This window comes from Panthera tigris, chromosome A3, assembly GCF_018350195.1.
Source record: "Panthera tigris isolate Pti1 chromosome A3, P.tigris_Pti1_mat1.1, whole genome shotgun sequence".
In the NCBI taxonomy this organism is placed as follows: domain Eukaryota; kingdom Metazoa; phylum Chordata; class Mammalia; order Carnivora; family Felidae; genus Panthera; species Panthera tigris.
This window is the reverse complement of record NC_056662.1, coordinates 5,087,221-5,096,637: the sequence shown is the minus strand read 5'-3', so window position 1 is coordinate 5,096,637 and position 9,417 is coordinate 5,087,221. Positions and strand designations below refer to the sequence as shown.

General features: G+C 54.5%; 1 long non-coding RNA gene across 1 annotated transcript; it reads right to left on the bottom strand.

Annotated features, from left to right (window-relative positions):
• Positions 1-925: 925 nt before the first annotated feature.
• Positions 926-9,213, bottom strand: LOC122237141. The gene is made up of 3 exons (XR_006215348.1): positions 9,012-9,213; positions 1,563-1,717; positions 926-1,323 (listed from the first exon to the last, which is right to left on the bottom strand). It is a non-coding gene; the product is annotated as an uncharacterized LOC122237141 (long non-coding RNA).
• Positions 9,214-9,417: the final 204 nt, after the last annotated feature.

The window sequence follows — 9,417 nt, the reverse complement described above, 5'->3', positions numbered from 1 at the left end:
GAGATGGTTGTGTGGCTAATAAGCTGCGTTCTTCATGGGCGGGTGACGATTCTGATTCCACGAGATGCAAACGATAACTCCTGGATAAGCCGCAGCCTTGGAATCCCGGCACCCGGAGGGAGCCGTCTGTTCCCCCGGAGACATTCAGACAGGAGTTGAGCCACTGTTGTCTGTGTGCTGGTGTGTGGGTATGATTGATCGATCTGGCGGTGCAGGATGCTCTCATTTAATTAGGAAATAAATCTTGCCTCTCGATGTCTGACTATAACATTCCCACGAGGACACACATGGAATTTTGAGCCGGGGGACACCGGGCAAAGAGAAAGCCACCTGCGCCGTATGGTGGGCACAGAGCAATAGAGCAGAGCCAGCCCCGGAACCAGAGGCTGGGACCCCGGGTGCCCCGCAGAAGGGGTGCGTTGCCAGGGCTGAGCCTGCTGGTGGTGCTCCTTATAGGGACAGCCACTGGGGGTGGAGGGAAGCATTCCTGGGTCTCTACGAAGCGTCAGTGTGATAGTCTGACCCCATGTTTTTATATCATACTGCTCACCCATCGGTCTCCCACTCTGCCCGCATCTGGGCACACGGGGAAGAAGGCAGGGCGCCCGATGCTTTGGCACCCGTGGCAAGTTCAGCCCCGCCCCGCCCCCAGCCACCACCGTAACCCCAGCCGTGCACCCCCTTGGTCTTTCCAAGAATCCTCACCACGTGAGTAATAAATTTGTCCCTGCCTTCCGGGTGTGTGCAAGGCCACCAGCCTCGACGGCCGACCAAAGTTGGAGTGGAGCCCGTTGTGTCTCTGTAGGCTGGGGGGTGGGGGTGGGGGCTGGCCACGGCACCAGAGGCTGCGCTATTTAGTGCCACACCAATGTGACGTCATCGTGGCTTTCGAGACTAAACAGAAAACCATCCAACTTCCCTCCTGTGAGCACCCACGTGGGCCACGGCACACCATGTTGCCTCCTGTCACCTGCCGTGGCGGACTTCCTGTGTAAATTGAGCAGGCCGCAGGGGTGCCCGGATCAAGCATTAATTCTGGGTGTGTCAGCGAGGGGGTTTCCCGGTGAGATTAGCATGACCGGAGACGGCCCTCCCCGATGGGGGCTGGGCTCACCCAATCCGCTGAGGGCCAGAATAGAGCAGAAGGTGGAGGAAGGAGAAATCCCCCCACATTTTCGTCCCGTCTGCCTGCTTGAGCTGGAATGTCTCACCCCGGGTTTCCTGGCCCTCCCTGGGCCTCCAGGCTCGGACCTCCCTGGGTCTCCAACTTGCCGATGGCAGATCACGGGACTTCTTAGCCTCCATAATTGCGTGAGCCAATTCCTTATGGAAAACAAATATATGCTTACTGGATATATATAATATATATAACATGAACATATATTACATTATCATTATATTGTATATCATATAATGAATATATTATATACTATACATATATTTTCTATATTATATCTAATGAATGTATATTATATTTTATTATATTATGCATATTATATATAAGGGATCTATAGTATATATTCTACATAAGTTATACGTATAACAAATATGTATATGCATACCTGTTTTATATATGTACATACAGATAGTTCTGGAGAACCCTAAAAAAATACCACGCCCATCTCTGTTGCAATGACATTCACGTGGGAGACCTTTGCCTCTCATCCCTGGTCTCGGCAATTCCTGTTTTCCCACTCGTCTTCGTGAAAGGATGACACTGAAATATAGGAGCACAGTCACAGGCTTGCACCGACAAAAGCCAAGGGTGCCCGGGGCCGTCCCGATCTTGGGTGTGCAGGTTGCCCCCGAGGCGGCCGCTGAAATTCCTCCGCTGGCTGAGACAGCAAGGGTGACCCTCTGACACACAAGAAAACGCACCAAGTGTAAGAAAAAGCACATGGCGTCCGAATTCCTCTGGAACATGACTCTCTTGCACCGTCTTTTGTTGAGCTAGTTTCAGCGGAGACGTGGGTGCGGAGGGCCCTCTCCACCGCAGCATCCTGAGTGAAGCAATGAATGGCAACTGACGTGCAGAGTCAGGGCCCCGGGGCCTCTGGGAATGGCAGTCGAGGTGGCAGATTGTATAGCGACCCTGCTCCTCAGCGCTGGCAGGTCGCCGCCGCGGGAAATTGGGGCCCAGCGTGGCCAGATCTGCCCATTATCCAAAGGAGGCAGGACACTTTGGATTTTATAAATGTAAAATCTCCCAAATTTTACAGGTTTTAAAATCTTTTTCCTGGGGCGCCTGGGTGGCTCAGTCGGTTAAGCATCCGGCTTCAGCTCAGGTCACGATCTCGTGGTCCGTGAGTTCGAGCCCCGCGTCGGGCTCTGGGCTGTTGGCTCAGAGCCTGGAGCCTGCTTCCGATTCTGTGTCTCCCTCTCTCTCTGCCCCTCCCCCGTTCATGCTCTCTCTCTGTCTCAAAAATAAATAAACGTTAAAAAAATAATAAAATAAAATAAAATCTTTTTCTTTCTTTGTATTTTTTAAATTTTTTTAACGTTTATTTATTTCTGAGACACAGAGAGACAGAGCACGAGTGGGGGAGGGGCAGAGAGAGAGGGAGGCACAGAATCGGAAGCAGGCTCCAGGCTCCGAGCTGTCAGCACAGAGCCCCACGCGGGGCTCGAACTCACAGCCCGTAAGATCATGACCTGAGCCGAAGTCGGACGCTTAACCGACTGAGCCACTAGGCGCCCCAACATCTTTTGTTTTTAATCTCTTGTGTTTAAATCACGGTTGAGTACAATGCCAGTTAAACCAAATACGCCAGCAGCCCAGTTTACAATTTCTAAAATAAATTCGTGTTTCCAAGTGCCTTTCTGACACCTGCTTTTGGATGCCGCAGAGGCATCTCCAAGTTGACGTGTCAAAAGAGAAATTCTCGATTCCAGCAGTTCTGTGGCCTCTGCTGCAGCCACACGTCTTGGCCTCCCCTGGCCCCAGACAACGATCCTTCTGCCACCACTGTCCCCGCAACAGAACGGTCATGGGGCGCGTGATCACACCGTTTGGGGGGGGTGATGGTGGTGATAGACGGCACGGTCCACGACAGATGTCACTGCACGCTGGCCTGGAGGCGACACGTGTCACTTCTGTTTACGGCTCATTACCCAACGTAAGTCTCCCAACCGCCCCTCAGTGTAAGGGGGGAAGAAATCTTCATGAGCATCAACAGCGTCGACTGCAGGGACTAACTACTTGTATCAGTAGTAAGTTTTTGTTTCGGTAAGTAAAGATATTTTTCAAATTTTTTTTAATGTTTATTTTTGAGACAGAGAGAGACAGAGTGCGAGCAGGGCAGGGGCAGAGAGAGAGGGAGACACAGAATCCGAAGCAGGCTCCGAGCTGTCAGCACAGAGCCCAACGCGGGGCTCGAACTCACCGACCGTGAGATCGTGACCTGAGCCGAAGTCGGACGCCCAACCGACGGAGCCACCCGGGCGCCCCAGTAAAGAATATTTAAAAGACATAACCATCAGCACCGTTTCTGAGAGGAGGGCTGGCCAAATCTGGCCTGCCACCTCTTTTTGTCAGTTAAGTCTTATGAGGAGGACACAGCCACGCTCATTTGTTTGCCTGCTGATGTGACTGCTTTCCTGCTATGTGGCCGTGGGGGGTGGTTTGCAACAGAGACACTGCAAAGCTGAAAATACCTGCTTTCTGGCCCTTTACAGAAAAGGTCTGCTACCCCCGGACAAGCACCATTTACAACGCAAGTATCTCATCAAAGAACAATTTAACACCAACGAAGTAAAGCACACAGTCTCTTGGAATAGAGGCCAGGTCTTAAATCAGACCTTGATGGAAGAGATGTGATGTCTTCATTTTCTTCATTGATCTGCAAAGACAGTGGCTCAGCAGAGACCTGCATGGGGCACAGACAGGTGTCCTTCAGGGGCTACGTAGTCGGAGGCTGGCGGGGGCGGGGAGCGGCCGGAAAGTGAAGTGGGTCCAATGGACCTAGAGCCACCTGCAGAGCTCAAGCTCTCCTGGTGGGGGCGCCACGCAGCTGAAGTCCCTGATGGTCACCGTGCTCAGCGCAGGGGCTTCTGATCCGCTCCAAGAGGCCAAAGCTACAGAGCTCAGGTTGCCCGTCAATTCCTAGTTTAAATTTTTAATGTTTATTTATTTTTGACGGCGGGGGGGGGGGGGGGGCGTGGGGGAGGAGCAGACACAGAGGGAGACACAGGACCTGAAGCGGGCTCCGTGCTGACACCTCAGAGCCCCACGCGGGGCTCGAACTCACGAACCGGGAGACCAGGACCTGAGCTGAAGTCGGGTGCTTAACGCGCCGAGCCACCCAGGCGCCCCCGTCAATTCCCAGCTTAAAGAGAAAACTGCCGGGGACTGATCGCATGCCTGGAATGGAGGAACAGGAACAGAAGCTCGTGGCAAAAGGGGACTCTTCCACCTTCTCGGTAATGTTTCATTGTTCGAAAAAAATGAACCACAAATGAGCAGAAGTCATAAAAAAGGAAATGCAGTACAGGAAAGCACTGACATGCGCTGCTCGCTACAACACGGATGAGCCTCAGAGACGTAACGCGAGTGAGAGAAATAAGACACAAAAGGCCACCTGTTGGACGGAAAACAGTCTGTAGGTCTCTGGGGGGAAACACAGAAATATCATACGATCCAGTAGTTCTACTGCTAGGTATTTATCCGAAGAAAACGAAAACACTAATCTGGGAAGATATATGCGCCCCTATGTTTACAGCAGCATTGTTTGCAACAGCCAAGATAGGGAAGCAACCTCCACGTCCATCGGTAGATGAATGGATAAAGCTGTGGTATACGTACACGATGGAATATTACTGAGCTGTGAAAAAGCATGAGGTCTTGCCATTTGCAACAACGTACATGGTGCTAGAGGGCATTGTGTCCGGTCCCACGGACGTGAACTCTCCCAGAGAGATAAACCCAGGGAGCCAGAAAGCGGGTTGGTGGTTAGCAGAGGCTGGAGGGGGTGGGGCACGGCAGAGACTGCCGATGGGGACCGCATTTCCCTTTGGAGGATGAAGATGGTTTAGAAGCAGAGGTGACGGCCGCACCACATCATGAATGTAATAAGCCAGACTGAATTGTGCATTTTATTTTATTTATCTATTTTTTTAATGTTTGCTTTTATTTTTGAGAGACACAGAGACAGAATGCGAGGGGGTTAAGGGCAGAGAGAGAGGGAGACACAGAATCCGAAGCAGGCTCCAGGCTCCGAGCCGTCCGCACAGAGCCCAGCCCCGAGCTCGAACTCATGAGCCGTGAGATCATGACCCTGGCCGAAGTCGGACGCTCAAGCGACTGAGTCACCCAGGCGCCCCTGCATTTTATTTTATTTTTTTTTAACGTTTTATTTATTTTTGAGAGAGCGAGAGAGCACATGTGAGCAGGGGAGGGGCAGAGAGAGAGGGAGACAGAGAATCCCAAACAGGCTCTGCAGCTGTCAGTGCAGAGCCTGATGCGGGGCTCAGACTCACGAACCGTGAGCTCATGACCTGAGCCGAAATTGAGAATCAGATGCTTAACCAACTGAGCCACCCAGGCGCCCCTGAACTGTGCATTTTCAATTTTTTTTATTACATTTATTTATTTTTGAGAAACAGAGTGAGACAAAGCGCGAGCAGGGGAGGGGCAGGGAGAGAAGGAGACACAGAATCCGAAGCAGTCAGCACAGAGCCTGACGCGGGGCTCGAACCTACGAACTCTGAGATCGTGACCCGAGCCGAAGTCGGATGCTCAACTGACTGAGCCACCCAGACCCCCCTGAACTGTGCATTTTTAAATGGCTCTTTTCATGTGATGTGAATCTCACCTCAATAACAACAACAACAACAAATGACCAGAAGTGTTTTAAGTTGTCAATTCTGGACAATGTGTGTGAAAATATTCTTTTGTATTTCCTCCACTTTGGTATATATATCAAAGTATCCGATAAGCACTGCATAGGTCAGATTAAGCCTGATGGAGGACGAGACAGGCCCCTGAGCCACCGGCCTGCCACCCTGGATCTCGAGCATCTGTGATGGCCATCTGGGCATCGCTCCTATAAGCCACAACCACCCAGTGGACCTGCTTCGCGGAATCTTTCCCCGCCTTTGGAAAACTGCTCTGGTGGGATCAGAGATAAAAATAAATCCCCAGCATGCTGGTCCAAGGAAGCCAGACACAAAGGAGAACGTGCCTTGTGATTCCATTTACATCAAGTGCAAGAGTTGGCAAGACTGAGGGAGCCAGAGAGAAGTCAGGGTGGCGGGGTCTTTGTGGGAGCAGGGGGCTCCGGGGCGGGGGGGGTGCAGAGGAGCAGGGGCCGGGGGGGGGGGTGGTCATCACAACGTGTGGCTTAATCTAGAGGACGGTGACACGGGCGTGTTCAGTTGTGAAACTGCACGAAGCCAGACAGTTAGGACGTATGCCCTCCCTGTGTCACGAGCACTTCCGTGTTAGAGAAGTTCCAAAATAAGTCGTAATTGCGTAAACCCATCAGATACATCTAACTTCCTGCCAAATCTTTGAAATGCAGACCCAGGCCTTGGCTTCAGGTTGCAAGCCGCCAGATGGGTGAGTCTGTGGCTCCAAACCTCCATCCCCTAGGATGCTAAGACGCCCCTGAAGGAAGTCGAACACAGGGGAGGTGGATTGCAATGGCTCATCACAGCTCTGTCCTCTGCACACAGAGCCTTTCCCCGCTCAGGATCCCCTCTGGACGGGGCGTACCCAGCTCGGGGAGCAGAGGGTCTACGCGTGCTCCTGTGGACATCCAGAGCTCAGGAAAGAACCCGGGGTGCCGGGATGCTACCAACCCAGACCAAACTGTTCTCAGGCTTGAAAGCGGGGAAAAGAGACACGGGCTTGCAGAGGGCAGACGCTTCTCTGATCCTTTTAGAAAGAATTCGAATGCTCTGGCCTGTTACTGAGTCCTTGGAGAAGCTTCTGGCCCCCACCTCCCCTCCAGGGGCTCACAGACACCTAGGAAGGCTGTGAAGGCCCAGGACCATGCCCAGAACGGCCTTCAGAGCTCCCAGCCCCCAATCCTGGCCCAGCGTCCCTGGCCCTTTGGGTCCGATACCATCAGCTCAGGAGTTTCCAGTTTGTCAACATCTGCGGCAAACGGCAGGCCGGGGATTCTATGAGAGGAGGGAGGGAAGAAAGTGAGGGAAAGGGTGGAGAGGCATTGATTTGTTTTCTTTCTTTCTTTCCTTTTCTTCCTCTGAACGTCCCCTGTGCTTTCCCAGGAAAGGGACAGCTCCCTAGAGGTGGCCAGTGATGTGCACTGAGCAACCAGCCTGAAACCAGATTGCATGAGTTCAAATCCTGGCTCCGTCCCGCTGGGCTGCATGACCCCAGGGATGAGCTGCCTTCTGGGTGACCAGGTGCTCATGCCCTCCCCCCGGGAGAGCGTGGGGGAGGCAAAGGGTGTCTGTACACACGGCACCAGGTGGTGGGCGAGTTCCTCCGACACCAGCGGCCCCCTCGCTAAGGAGGATCCCGGTGACACGATTGCCCGGTTTAGCATCTGTCCCAGGCAGAGCTGTCTGGCTTCTGCCACTTGCACTGTCCCCCTTGGTCACCGGCGGGGGCTGGCCTGGCTTCAAGCCCCACCTGCACCACCAACCTGGGCAACGTGGACCCCCACGGGTCACGTGGCCTGCGGCTGTCGTGTGGGTCAATGACACAGTGCACCTGCCGGCTCGAGATCCTTCCTTCAAGTTGGCAGTGAGGCTGGCAGAGCTCAGAACTGTCCCAACACTGGGACCAAGGATGCCCTTACAGGCCAAGCGTCACGGACCTTGTTCCTGACTGGGCACGTCAAGAACCCATCTTTTTTTTTTTTTTTTAATGTTTATTTTTTAGAGAGAGAGAGCATGAGCAGGGGAGGGACAGAGAGAGAGAAGGACAGAGGATCTGAAGCGGGCTCCGTGCTGACAACAGCACGCCCAACACGGGGCTCACCCTCACGAGCTGTGAGATCACGACCTGAGTCAAAGTCGGACGCCTGACCGACCGAGCCACGCAGGTGCCCCAAGAACCCATCTTAAGCAGGGTCCCCCAAAAGCGGAGCCCTTGATGAGCACTTGGGAGCTGGTGATCAGGGAAGAGAAAGTGAGGGAGAGAGACGGGCCAGGACGGTCCGTTTGAAGATGAGTATCTTGAGGCACGAAGTTGGGGAAGGGGCTGCCCACAGGCCCCAGCAAAGGGGGTGAGCCTACTTCAAACCCTGATGATCTGGCTCTGGATTCTGGCCGTTGATTCCCACAGACCTTAGCGGTCCCTTGAGGGCAGCGGCCAAGAATGGGGTCCAGGGGTCTGCAGACCCGAGGGCTCAGCACCAGAGTCCAGCTCAAGCCAACAGAGGTTTTTACCACCTTCCCCGGGGGCCACAAGGGCTGGGCCTCGGGTCCCCCGGCCCTGAAAAGCCCTCCCCGGCTCTCATTACCCCAGCCATGGCCCAGCCCGAGGCACCCCCCTTTCAAAAATAAAACACCAGAGTGGGGTTGTCGTTCAGCAAATTCTGTTCTCTGCCACTCATGGCAGGATCCTGAAGGAAGACAGGAACACAGAGTCCTGCTATCTTCTGGGATGGATAGAAAGAAAGGCAAACAGCAAGAACGCATCGCAAATTAATATCCTCATAAACCAGGAGGCCCCACGCTTGCTTTGTGAGGCGCTCACGGGCCTGTCGGGTCTCAGCCAGCCTGAACCCTGCCGGGATGCACTTCCCGCTTCCTGGGTGACAGTGGGGGCCTGACATTTAACGCAGAGGACATCTCTGAACCGGGGCCTAGACAAATAGCACTCACTTCTGAATCCATTCCTCCCAAAGGTCACCAGCCGGACACCCACGGAAAACGCGGCAGGCGCCGGCCATCCGTCATCCTTCTCACCCCTCCCCCTCCCTCTCTCCGTCCTGTGGAGCCGGCACAGGCCCAAGGGCACCCGCCAGACTGTCACCCTCCCGGCTCCTGGCATCCCCTGCTTCCCGCCTGGGGAGGGCCCAGCAGGAATGCTCACGCACCTGTCTCACCGTGGGAGGAGCAGGAGGCTCCTGGGCCCAGAACCTTCTCCTGCCGCCTGAGGTCCTTCCCTGCACCGGGAGGAGACAAAGCCCCGTGGCCAGGTGACAGCCCCACGCCCTGGGAAGGGAGGTCCTTCGTGAACCCACAGCAAGTGTAGACCCCTCCCCGCCAGGCGCCGTTCCCGCCAACGGAGCAGCTCACGCCCACAGGTTGCAAGCCTCGGCCCCCCGTGTGCCCCCCGACCCCTGCCAGCCTCCGCACATCCTTCGCTGCACCCGGAGCATCTCAAAGGTAGGCGGTCCACTCACCTGTGGGACCAGTAGCGGGCACGGTCCACAGCCCCACAGTCCGGAGGGGCTGGGCAGCTCTGTGCCTCAGTTTCCCCCTCTGAGCTCGCAGACGCAG